The sequence below is a fragment of the Rhinopithecus bieti genome, unplaced genomic scaffold (assembly GCF_001698545.2).
Source record: "Rhinopithecus bieti isolate Rb0 unplaced genomic scaffold, ASM169854v2 scaffold_7967, whole genome shotgun sequence".
In the NCBI taxonomy this organism is placed as follows: Eukaryota; Metazoa; Chordata; class Mammalia; order Primates; family Cercopithecidae; genus Rhinopithecus; species Rhinopithecus bieti.
The window spans coordinates 2,804,708-2,818,120 of NW_016806112.1; the positions used below are offsets into that span (position 1 = coordinate 2,804,708).

Consider the following 13,413-nt stretch of genomic DNA (forward strand, 5'->3'; position numbering starts at 1 on the left):
CCCCACACAGATGCAGCAGACAGTGGGGGCAAGAGGCCCAGCCCGGGAGGGACCTCAGCCAGCCAGTATGCCTGGGATTCACATGCAAAGAGCACTAACTTTGGGGCCAGGGCCTGGGTTCAAATCTCAGTTTCCAAACTGTGTGGCTTATGGCTTTGGACTGGCAGCTTCATTCTCTGAGCCTTAGTTAACTTCATCTGAAAAATAGGATCAGCTCAAAGCCCACGAGGATTAATGAAGGCAACACACAGAAAGTACTTGGCCGGGTCTCTGGTGCACAGTGGGTACTAAGTAAGTACCCCTCACCTGAGCCTCCTCATCCATGTTTTCAGAGTAATCAGACGTCACTCCCTGTGGCTGCTGAGCCTCCCCATTTCAGGGTTGGGAACAGCGTGATGGCTGGTGGAATCTGAGTTCCTTGCCCTCTCTGATCTCTGGGGCATCGCGTGTTTGGCACTGTTCCCGTGTGAGAAGGTTGGCAACTGTGTCACTTGATTTCTGACCCTTGTCACTCAAGGAACGGAAGTCAGAGGGGATGGGTTTGTTAGTGCAAAAATCTCTGGCAATGGTGTAAGAGATTAAGTCAGGGAGGGCTGACCACGCTGTGTCTTAGGCATGAGAGGCTCAGGATGAGGAAGGAGAGCCCTTGGCTGGCCAACTATCCTGCTGGGGCAGCAGCGTGCAGACAGTGCTTAAAACAGAACTTTCCCTTCAAATCAGATCTGGCCCCAGCCCCATGGACAGAACCAATAAAAGGCCCCTGCTCTGTGTGAAATGTGTGTGTGGGTGCTATGGCCCCTCCCATCAGGCTGGCTTCATGTCCAGGTGACCCAGCCCTGCCCTAAGAAGGGAGCCCCAAGCGTAGGGCTTCATGCTGCGCTTTCACCATCCTGAAATGCTTCATGTCATCTTTGAGTTTGTGTTAAGTGGAGTCTGGTGGAATAATGGAGCACATGCTGGCAGCACAGAGTCTCAGCTGCCTCCCCAGGATGGGTACTCAGATGCCTGCTCCCCCACCCGCTACCTGCAGCAGGGGCCCAGATGCAGGCAGGAGGATCGGGGGCAGGTACGCCCGCACCCATGAGGTCTGCACTCGCCCTGAAAGTATCTTGTACCCAGGGGGTGAGACAATAAATAGCAAACAAAACACATCATGACAGATGGAAAGAGAGATTGCAAAGGAAAGGAAAAAACTTTTTTCTTGTTTTTTACTGTTTTTTGAACAAGGGAACTTGCGTTTTCATTTTGCACTGGGCCTCACAAATTTTGTAGATGGCCCTGTGTTCCATTTCCGTGGCCTTCTGACTTGTCCCTTCCCACTCTGGGGACCTAGGGACACCCCGAGGCCTCTGCAGAATGGGAAGACACCATTAGGTCTAAGACCATCAATTCCCAAGAGGCTTCTCGGACACTCAGCCCCCGCCCTGTGGGTCTTGTGCGGTGAATTTCTATGGCTGGCCATTTATTGCCGTCTTGTGTGCCAGGCCCCACTCCAGGTGCTGAGGACGTCTGATCAACCTTTCGAGACCTCTGTGCTGGAGGGGATCCAGGTCACAGAGCAGTAACGCAACAGGCAGAACCAACAGCAGCAGATGTGGGGGGATGGAGCACACAGGGGGATGGGGGGCATGGAAGGAACGGCCACTGCAGCTGGCACATTCCAGGTGGCTTCCAAAGGCAGGGATGCTGCGGTTGGCTCTAGGAGACTCCTCTATAAAAGGGGAACACCTTGCCCTAACTGGCTGGACGGTGGGAGACTGAAAGGGCTGTCAGTTGATTCCTCACAGGGCACTGCAGGGAGAGGGAGAAGCTGAGGCAAAGGCTCAGGGGCCACAGAACACTCATATGGGGGACAGTCTGCAGTAAACTCTCTTAACGACTCTGCAAAACCAACAACAAAGAGAAGGGCAGAGGCTCAAGAACTGCGTTTCCTGAGCACCTACTATGTGCCAGGCACTGGGATGCAGTGACCCTTCCACACTACTCTCTGCCCCTCCTAGGCTAGATATTCATTCCTTGTGCCTTCCAACCCCATCTGACATTTTACAGACATCACCTTCCTTTCCTGTGATTTAGAAAGTTCACTGAGGCAGGTGGATCACTTGAGGCCAGGAGTTCGAGACGAGCCTGGTCAACATGGTGCAACCTGCCTCTACTAAAAATACAAAAAAAAAATTAGCCAGGCGTGGTGGTGGGTGCCTATAATCCCAGCTACTCGGGAGGCTGAGGCAGGAGAATTGCTTGAACCTGGGAGGCAGAGGTTGCGGTGAGCCAAGATCATGCCACTACACTCCAGCCTGGGTGACAAGAGTAAAACTCCGTCTCAATAAAAAAAAAAAAGTCCAGTTAGTACCAAGCAAGGGGTCACCCAGGCAGGGGTGGGGGGTTTTTGGATATGACCTGTCACCCCTAGAGCGGCACGGCACAGTAATTAAGAGCTAGAATGCAGAATGGGGTCAGCCTGGATTTGCTCCTGAGCCACTTGCTGGCTGTGGGGTCTGGGGTGGACCACTGACTTGGCTGGGCCTCAGTGTCCCCTCTGTAACTTGGGGTTCATAAGAGCCCCACCCTCTGGGGATGCTGTGATGATTAAATGACATGGTATCAGTGAAGGGTATGGCACTCAGCAAGTGCTCAATAAATGTCAGCCATTGTTTTTGTCATAAAACTCCAAACATCACATCAGAAACCCAGGCGTCCTGTGACGCTTCTCAGGATCACAGGAATCTGCTCCCTCCTTTCCGCATCTGCCGAGACTCTGCTCTGAGCCTCCTCTCTCCCCCATTGTCATGTCGCATCAGTCCATAAATATTTAAACAACATGTCATCAGATTATTATAACATATGATCTATAGCACTGATGTGCTGCAGTTCTGTGCATTTGGGCTTCATTTTCAGAATATCAAGACATAAAATATTTATGTATTTAGCCAACTACGCGATCTCACATTCTGTCTCAAAATGCTGGGTGGTGGCAAGACGCTGAACTGAGACACAACGTGTGAAGCGGATGCCTTGTTCTCACGTCGGTTCCTGGGGCATCTGGATTGTTTCTGGTTCATTCTGGGGATGTCACCACGTGGCCTGTGAACAGTGGCTGATGGGGCATATCACACCAAGCAGAGAGAGGGCTAGGACCAAAGACCCCATTGAAACACCACAAGTGTCCAAACAACTACAGACGGTGCCATTTGCATTTCTGTGCCTCCACCAGTCTGCACACAGTAGGTGGTCGTTAAATGTCCACTGGGAAGTGAATGCATTCACCTGTGGCACACAGCACACCCTATGGGCTGGCACACAGTAGGGACTCAGTCATATTTGTTCTGTTTCATTCCACCCCCAGTGTCCAGCACCAGGCCAGGTACATCAGCCAACAGTGCTGGATGAATCGCAACTGAAAGAATAAATGTGTGACCAGATAAACCACTTAATTAGCTAATAAATGAATGAGGGATAATGACTCCCTATCTGATGGTCCAAATTACACTGTGTAAGACCCTCCTCCTAAGAAATAAAGGCTCTCCAGTAACCTGTACTGGGTAGGAAAAAGGGTTTTTCTGGGTAATTAAATATCTCAATTGCTAACATTAGCACATCACAGTAACCATATGTCCTGACTATGTAATTTCAAAGATGCCACCCCATAAGCCATTTGAGCATCCAGGGACTTCGCACAGCAGACAGCATCTTCCAAACCGCCTCTCCTGTCCCTGAATGGCACTAAATACTTCTACAGATCACTGCCCCTTTGGGAGTTTGGAAAGTAGGGCCATGATGTATCAATGTCTGAAGACACAGAACACCATAAAGGTCTGTATGAGTGAAAGGTGTTAGCTCAGAGTACAAGCACTTTCTCTGCACACTTCCTTAGGAAGATGGGGCAGGTACCTCATCTGATTCCTGCGTGTTTCCCCAGGGGTCAAGAAGGCGTGTGGTGCTCAGCCATCCTTTGCTGCATGGCACCGGGAAACCTGGTCACGAGGCTTCCTCATTTCAGGGTCCTGGTGCCCAGCCCAGGGGCAGCGCAGCACCCGGTGTGCCCATTACCCCTTGGAGAAAACCACAGAATGTTTCCCAAATGCCACGCTGTCACCACCAGGCTGGCTCCAAGAGCAGGCGGCTCCCACACTTGTCCCAGCCTCTGCACAGACAAAAACCCAGTCCTCATTTCCTCTTGGGTTAGGTAAGGAGGCTGGCATTTTAAACAAACACAAAAGGCCACTACATTCCCAGGGGAGATGAACAAAGGCAATGTACACATACTGACTCAGTCCGGCACGCTGGGCCCACTCGAGGTCCTGGTGTAACTGAATCCAGGCGGACTCGACCGGACCTGCCAAACCCAGGGGCGGGTTCCCTCTCCTCTGCTCCCTTCTGTGTGCCATGTGGTGCCCAGTGATCCTGCCATCTGGGCATCCACCCTGGTGGCCCGCCAAGGTCACATCAGCTACAGAATCTTTCCTCTTTCAATGCTGGGTTTCCTGCTTTCTAAGATGGGGTAGAATCTGGGGTCCTGCTCATTTGCTGAAAAGTCATGTCTGTGCTCAGAGGTGGCGTGCTTAGCCTTTCCTCAAAGCAATCCCCAAAAGACATGCCCTCTAAACAAAATAAGTGCGTGCTTGGTAGAAAATGCAGCTTTAAGACACAGCACAGACCCATTCCAACCCAAAGCCCTCCTATGCAGACATGTGGGAGCTGCCTCTGCAGGGAAGGGGCATAGGAAGGAGAGCCTGTAACTCTGGGAGGTAGAGCCCTTCTGGGCTTAGGTTCCTCCTCATTGGAATAATTCGAGGATCAGCATTTCTCTAAGAAACCTCTTCTCCCAGGGAAGGGCCAGCTCAGCTCAACTCAGCCCTGCGCAGCCCACTGAGGGAAGTGAGGAACGTTTGCTAACAGATTCGTTCACTCCATATAAACATTCTCCAAAGATCTTGCCGCGTGTCCACTTAAAACTTCCCATTCACTCAATAAATATTAATTGAGCTCCTCTTATGTGCCAGGCACGATGCTGGGCATGGAGAATACTGTTGTGGTCCACAGACCCAGTCCCACCCCCTCCTGGAGTGCATGTTCAGTCTGTGAGGCAGGTTACAACTATGCGATGACAAGACGGATGTTCAGGGGCCCTGGCATGGTACCTGGGTGCACGCTGTTCCTTTCAGCTGCTGGGGGCCCTCACCCAGGCCCTGACCTGGGCAGCTCACAGCCCACATCCTGGTCACTTCCGGAGGGCAGCCTCTGTCCTCTGATTTTCAGCTCAGACCCCTAGGCTGTGGGTGTCCTCACAGCACTCGGGCTGATGCTCGTCAAGCACCACAGATCCTGGACTCTCCGGGTCTCTGCTTCCTCATCTATAAATTGGGCATAATGGTACCCACATCACAGCATCACTGGGAGGATGAAGCGCATTCCCTCAGGTTAAGGGTTAGATTAGAACATGAGCCACGGCAAGTGCCTGGTAAGGCGATCTACCGACGGGAGCAAAGGCCGAGGAAGCAGAAGGAAGTTCCACCGCCCCGGCTCTCACCTCCCAGCCCCACCTGCCTCCCCACCCTGGGGTCTACCTGCCCTTCACCCCAGCCCTCTCAGGCCTCTGGCAAACCCCACGTCTCCCTCCAGGTGGGTTCAAACACCCCCCACTGCCGCAAGTTCTCCTACTTCCCCAGAGAGTGCATTCCAAAAGACGCCACCTGCAAATCAATCAAGAGCACCTAAGAAGGGGTTGTGACAGCCTCTGTCCCCACCAGGTGGTGAGAGGCCAATGGGTGGGGCCGTTAGAGGGTCTTTGTGTGGGCTCCCAGCACAATGCCTGACACAGGATTTCTATCTGGACATATGTCTTGAAGGAATGAGAGAATGTGCCACACACCAGCCAGCGCAAGCATCTCTGGTTAGCAGAAGAGAGTCCCCCTAGCCCACGCGACAGTGGAAGGTCTGTGTTTTTGCATCAAAACTTTTCACCCGCAGTCCAGGCCCAGGTGTCACAACCAGAGCCTTAGCCTGAAAGTTGGGACAGTGATCTGATTTAGGCTACACAGCAGCAGGCTGCATGTGGGACCTGAGGCTGGTCATGATATCTCTCCGGGCCTCAGTGTCCCCATGTGTAAAAGGAGAGGGTTTCATGCTTTTATTTATTTTTTTTTTTAAGCAAGAGAAACTTGTCTTTTTTTTTGAGACAGAGTCTCGCTCTATTGCCCGGGCTGGAGTGCAGTGGCGCCATCTCGGCTCACTTCAACCTCTGCCTCCTGGGTTCAAGTGATTCTCCTGCCTCAGTTTCCCGAGTAGGTGGGATTACAGGCGCCCATCATCATGCCCAGCCAATTTTTGTATTTTTAGTAAAGACGGGGTTTCACCATGTTGGTCAGGCTGGTCTCAAACTCCTGACCTCATGATCCGCCTGCCTCAGCCTCCCAAAGTGCTGGGATTACAGGCGTGAGCCACTGTGCCTGGCCAAAACTTTTCTGTTTAACATTTTTCTCAGATAAATTTAACCATTTTAAAGCAAACCGCTCGACAGGATTTATTACAATCACAATGTTGTGCAACCACCACCTTCATCTGGTTCCAAAACATCTGCGTCACCCCAATAAAAACCCATGTCCCTTAAGCAGTTGCTCCCCAGTATGCCCCCTCTCAGAGGCCCTGGTAACCACCAATCTGCTTTCGGTCTCTGTGGATTTATCTATTCTGGCTATTTCATGTATCTTAAAATGACTCCTATGCAAAACCTCCTTATGTAAAACAGGCAACAGGAAGGTGGGTTTGCCCCCTTCGCCTCCCTAGAGCTCACATTCCTCATTCTTAGTGGCCTTTCAGGGAAAGCTCTGATGCCAGGCACCATTCTTTGCAGAATTCTTTTTTTTTTTTTTTTTTTGAGACAGAGTCTCGCTCTGTTGCCCAGGCTGGAGTGTAGTGGCGTGTTCTTGGCTCACTGCAGCCTCCGTCTCCCAGGTTCAAGTGATTCTCACGCCTCAGGCTGGGATTAAAGGCACGCCACCACGCTCAGCTACTTTTTCATATTTTTAGTAGTGATGGGGTTTTGCCATGTTGGCCGGGCTGGTCTCAAACTCCTGACCTCAAGTGATCTGCCCACCTCGGCCTCTCAAAGTGCTGGGATTACAGGCATGAGCCACCAGGCCCGTCCTGGTCTTTGTGACTTTTAGATTACCTTTTCTGTCACATGGTACAACCTCTTAGCAGAATTCTAATCCTAAAGTTGAATTTCTAAGGCACATCACCCCTGGGGTGCCTGAGGATCACATGGCTGGTGCCTGGTGTCACTGGCTTGTTTTCCGGATGAGGGTGTAGAGGCTGAGCCCCCATGAAGCCCTCCTTGCATGAGATGAATGCAGAGGAGTGAACCTCCAGAGCCTGGTGACACCTTCTCCTGCCACACAGACTACAGCTGGGTCTAGGCTGTGATGAGCTGGTACACAAGCTGCCCCAGAGGGATGGCCACTTCCAGAGGACAAGGATCTCTCCACCGGCTCAGGAAAATGAGCAGGAAATGCAAACGGCTTTGCAGGGGGCGGGTGCACAAAATTTGCAGGACTCCCTCAGGCCTTGCTATGCAGACCCTTTCAGGAGGACTGCTGGGTGAAGAGGGCTGCTCACTTCTGCCCCACAGCCAGGCCTGTGCCAGCCGCTCCTGTCAGCGCAGTCCTCTGCAGGGCTGACGCTGTGTAAATAATTAACAAAACATCTGCCTTGCTTCGTAACACACCGTGGCTGACACAGCTCTTAGGGCCTTCAGAGACCTCCAACACCACACCGAGGACTTACGGCCTTGCCTTGTGGGGGCAGGTGGGGACAAGAGCAGATACTGAGAGGCAAACATTTTCCTGAGGTGCCACAGGGCCACCCTGGTGCTTAAATCCTGCCTCTTTGCAAACTGCACTGTCTCCTTCCCTTCCGTTTTGGGAGCCATGATCCTAGGAAGGTGCTCTGGTGGAATCCACAGGGGTCCCCGGCACCCACTTCCGGCCTTGTTTAGGGCCTCAATACAGGGGCACTGGGGACATTCTGGGCCACGGACCACGGGTCCTGGCTGAGTGACCCTGGCTGGGTCCTTGGTCATTAAAGCTTTTCCATGTCTCTCATGTAATCTCGGGGAATGGGCATCAAGCACTTACAAGGTGCTGAGCATCTGAAATGCATTATTTCACTTAGTTCCTCCCCCAAACTTTCTGAGGTCATAATATTGCCCTTGTTTTCCAGATGAGGATACTGAGGTTTAGAGCAGTGGACAACGTGCTCATGAGAGGCAGGTCTGGGACTCCAGCCTCACTCACTCCATCAGGTGCCCGAGCCCAGGCTCTCAATGCGGTTGCAGGGGAGCGCCTTGCTCTCTCTGAGTCTCAGGTTCCATTCTGTGAAACAAATGGCTGGCGAGAGTCCTTCCGACTCCAAAAGTCCACAGTAAATAAACCCAGTGCTCATCCCAACCCCAGTGGGTGTGTGCGAAGCTCTCTGGATTGGGAGCCCAGTGAATTCCTCATCAGCAGCTTGGATTCATTAGAGCTGAAGGTCATGTTCATCCATCCTTTTGCAGGTGTCTTCCCAACAAGCCCAAGTTTCAAAGACGTTGAGGACAAGGAACAAGAGAGGGCAGGCATTTGAGAAGGGGCCTGTGGACTAATTCCCATACTGCCACTCACCTGCAGTAAGAACGCGCCTCTGAAACATGGAGTTCTTCTTAAAGGGATCTCTGTTCACCCGGGTCAACATGACCCACCCCGCAAACCTCAGCCTAATTCTGAAGCATGAGGGTTAAACAATTTGGGGAAAATGCAGGCACTGCAGGCTCTGAATGGCAACTTCCCTCCCCCTTCCCCTGTCCAAATTCCTTCACACTCTATGGAATTCCCACATAAAGCCCCTTTTTTCTTTTCTATGAGGTCACCATCACGCAGATGTCTAAGAGAAAGAAAGAACGGCTCCGTGCAGATCCAGGCCACTGCAACTGAATGCATTTCAGATCTTGGCCACCCCATCTTTCAATTCCCATGGCCCCCCCAACTTGCCCAGCCACAGCTACAGTGGTGGTGGCCAGTCAGGTCTGGTGGGGTGCTGTGATCCTGCCCTTGCTGAAGGCCTGGCTAGAAGACCTGTGCCTTTACCACCAGACCACCCGAGAAGTCATCTGTGGAAAAATCCAGAACTGGAGACAATGGCGCAGCCCGTGTATGCGGGTCTGTGTCCACAGAAGCAAGTCCTGTTAGAGGGACAGACGTCAAAATGCTAGCTCCCACTCCAAGTTCAAGTTCCCAAAGTTAACGTCACAGGAAATTACACCACCAACTGATTTGCCCCGATGTCGGCTCCTCCGTCTGGAAGTCGAGTCTGAGAGGGCCATTGGTTTAGTTCAGCTTTGGCCAAAGGAAGGGACCAGCTCAGACAGGAATGAGGGAAAGTGCTGGCCTGATTTTTTTTCTTTTTAAACTAACATTTTCCCCAAAAGTTATCTTGCCATTACCCAAGAGTCATAAGTGAAAAGACAGCCAAATACCAAAAAGCCACTGAGGCCCTCAACAGTGTCTGCTCATTTCAAAGCCATCTCACAGACAGCCAGGAGGTACCCAGGCCACCGCAGACCACCCCTCACTCAAGAACACTCCTGCTCCCCAGAGCTCCATGTTCCATGTAAAGTTCCATGGCATGTGCACGCCACTTCCTAAGAATGATGTCAGCAAAAAAAAAAAAAAAAAAGATAAAACGTGGAAACAAGGACTATTTTTACCTCCCCAAATCACAGGCCAGACGGGAGAAAAATCCATCAATGCCAGAAATGTGGCTGAGCCTTCGCACAAGATCTATTATTTCACACCTTAAATTAACGCATCTCAAAGCAATTTGCAAATGTTCGTCAATTTGCAGAACATACATGGAAGGCAGAGAAATACCTTTTCCTTTCAACATCGAAGGACACTGGCGGGGGGCACAACACGGCCCAAACCACACAGGTCCTCACACACAACATTCATTTCAAGCACACGTAGTAGAAGCCGTGATCAAAATGGAAATGAGCAGGGAAAAAAAAGGCAGGCAGGGGACTTAAATGACAAGTGACAAGAAGCCTACCTAGAAGTGATCACACTGTCAGATATTTAGGACTGTGAGTCAGGCCCGTGAAGGTGACATCGGGAGGTCAGAAAGCCGGACTCTTTCTGTGAGCAGTGTCCCAGCCTCATCTCCACACAAGTCTGGCAGTGGCTACCCGTATTTAATCTTGGATGATTCATCAGGGCCCTCCACTCTCCACCCTCCAACTCCCTTGCTTGGTCTAGCCTGAGAAGAGGAAGGAAATATTCTTCTCTTTTTGACAACTGTTTTGACACTTCCCCTATGAAAAGTATCTGGGGCACTTAAAGAAAAGAAAAAATGTGAATGGCGGCCCTTTCTCTCCAGTAGCTCTGGCCCTGGGCGAGGAAGGCCAGCAGTACCTTCTGGAAGACCTCTCCCAGGTCTCGCGCAACCCAGCCCTGCAGGAACCTAGCCTGTCTTAACCTACTTGGCTTTGCAGCATGCAACAGAAGCAAAGCATGATAAAGGCAGCCAGATGTGGTTTAAGGTGAGGAACTCTGGAATCAGAGACGTGGGTTCAAATCCCGACTCTGCCATTTGCAGGTTTATGACCTTGCCCAAGTTACTTAACCTCCCTCTCTGTAAGATCAGGAAAATGACATTGAGCCTCAGCACAGGCCAGGCACCCAGCCCAGTGCCTGCCACCTTCCTAGTACAGTGGGGAGACCATGGGCTTGGCTCACACAAGCCTGGGTTCAAATCCAGCTCTGCTGTGTATTGGCACACGGTCTTTGGCGCATTCTCTCATCTCTCTGTGTCCCAGTTTCCTCATCTGTAAATGGGCATCATGATGGCTCCCATCTCAGTGTTGGTGAGCGGACTGGGGGAAATACGGCACCAGACCTAGCACACAGTATATTCTCAATAAATGGGGACATGGCCGGGCATGGTGGCTCATGCCTGTAATTCCAGCACTTTGGGAGGCAGAGTTGGGCAGATCACCTGAGGTCAGGAGTTTGAGACCAGCTTGGTTGGCCAACACGGTCAAACCCCATCTCTACTAAAAATACAAAGATTATCTGGGCGTAGTGGCATGTGCCTGTAATCCCAGCTACTCAGGAGGCTGAGGCAGGAGGATCCCTTGAACCCAGGAGGCAGAGGGTGCAGTGAGCTGAGATTGCGCCACTGTACTCCAGCCTGGGCAACAGAGATGCTGCCTCAAAAATAAATAAATAAGTAAAAGTAAATGGGGACCATCTGTCATGGTGCTACTTTAATGAAATTATGCAGGTCATGTCTCTGAACCTCGGTTTCCTCATTTGTGAAATGGGGATAATAAACCCTATCTACGATGAGAAGAAAACAAACGGATGTGTGTTAAAGTATTCAGCACTAGGTCTGTGCACCTCAGCCAGTCAAATACCATATCCCAAGTGCAGTGGAAAGAGGAAAGGCTGGGAGGTTGGGCAGGTGACTTAGGATTCTGCCCCCACCTCCTCTCAGCTGCCCCAGGACACAGGCTTCACCCCGTGTGCCTCAGTTTCCTCGTGCACAAAACCAAAAGCATTTTCTGTCACAGAAGAGCACTGGGAGATTCACACCCCCTAGAACAGCTCCCAGCACACAGTCCCTTCTGCTCCGTAAATGGGAACTTCCTCCCCATTTCCCTCCTCTGCCCTTGTTCAAACCCACCAGAAATGCCACCAGTTAAAGCCGGGCGCTCCATTTCTGGAAACCCAAACAGCTCTAAATCCAGACCAACCTGTGTCTAAGGCCTTCAGTCTGAGACTTTATTTTGTGGAGATACAAACTACTTTTTAGTCATTTCCGAAGCAGACGGGACGGCAGAGGCTGACAAACCACAGGGACCATTTTAAATCCTGGGCCTTTTCTTCTGGGAAGTTAGGCAAGAACCTTCCCAAATGTTTGCCCATCAGGCTCTCTGCCAGGGAGTGACTCATTCCACGGCTCCCCACAGGCATATTTTATTTGGGGGTGGGGGATGCAGGGAGGGCTTGGCCTTGATGGGGAAGGAGAGGGGCATTTCCAGCAAACCCAGAAGGTGTTTTCTTTTTTTCATTTTCAGGACAAAAAAGAAAAAGAATGTGGGTCTTTTTTGCTTCCTTCCAGGTTTTGTTTGCTAAAAGAAGACGTCCAAAGTTCACTCGGTAAGCTCAAACTCGCTGAGTCCAAACTCGCTGAGTCCAGGGCAGGCGCTTCCAGCCGGCTCTGCGTCCCTTTCAATGAAATTCTTCTTCCATTAACGACACGGTTTTTAAACGTGCCTTCAAGACCTGCCTGCACGTACTGTACACCAAACTAAGGCGACATTTTCCCCCAGAAAAGGCAAGCTGAATTTGGAAAAGTCAGAGCAAGTAGGGAGCTCAGGAGTTTCTAAAGTTTGCCTTCAAGCAATTAAGACTTTCAACTGCAAAGATTTTCAACAGTTAGAGAGTGCGCACACACACACACAAAAGCCTGTCAGTCAAAACTGCAAGGACAGACCTCGAAAGCTGGTGTCCCAAGCCCGCTGTGATCAATTTGTTACCGTCCTGGGACTCACACTTGGAGCCTAAGCGAGGTATAAATAAATCAAAAGATCCATCTACTTAGCGGGGCGGGCAGAGAGGCATCCACATACACATGCAAGTATAAGGTCAGCTCCCCAGGCCTGGCTGGAGAGAGTCAAGAACAAAGACAGGGGAGCCCGGAGGGTATTTAGGAAAACACCGTCCTCGGGTGCCCGGCCGAGGCCCACCACAGCCTCCGCTCGCCCAGCCTGTGTGTGCTGAGAGGGTCCTGCCAGTGGCCCTGCCACAGCCTGGTTTTGAGACCTTCGCCTCTGTCAGGCCCAGCCAGGCTCTGAGTCTGTCCTCCTGGCCCCTGGTTCACCAGATCAGGCCCAGTCCCGACCCCCAGCCCATGCCAGGCCGCTTCTCTCTTCACGGGCTCCCTGGCTTGGGGGCCATCACTGTGCAAAGGCCTGGTGGGCGCAAAGGGGGCCCTCAACCTCAGTAATAAACACGCTCGCGCGGTCCTGCACACTCATTATACTCACGCCCACACAGGCACACTTTCGCCCTCCTGGACTCACGCATGTGCGTGCACACAAATCACTTTGGAATGCACACACGTGCACACACACACTCCCTGAGACCCGCACGCACTCCCTGCGGCGTCCGGCACACTCCTCCGACCGTCGTCCCTACTCGGGAAGTGGGTAGCGGGGAGCCATGCCCGCGTCCCCGCACGCACTCACCCCAACAACGCCACCAGACGCTCCGGGGTACACACGCACACCCGCCGGGGACGCGCACACCCCGGGACACGCGGACACGCCGCCGCCCCCGCCCGCCCGGCCGCCGACACGCTCAGCCCCGCGCGGCC

At 52.0% G+C, this 13,413-nt stretch overlaps 1 protein-coding gene across 2 annotated transcripts in view; it reads right to left on the reverse strand.

Annotated features, from left to right (window-relative positions):
* Positions 1-13,393, reverse strand: part of NEK6 (NIMA related kinase 6) — a 102,873-nt gene extending 89,480 nt beyond the window's left edge. The window contains exon 1 of one of the 2 annotated variants that reach the window (XM_017874786.1): positions 13,286-13,393. The gene's annotated coding sequence lies outside the window, so the exon portion shown is untranslated. Of the gene's footprint in view, positions 1-10,083; positions 10,259-13,285 lie in introns of those variants that run through there. The other variant, XM_017874788.1, reaches the window with a different exon arrangement.
* Between the last annotated feature and the right edge of the window lie 20 nt (positions 13,394-13,413).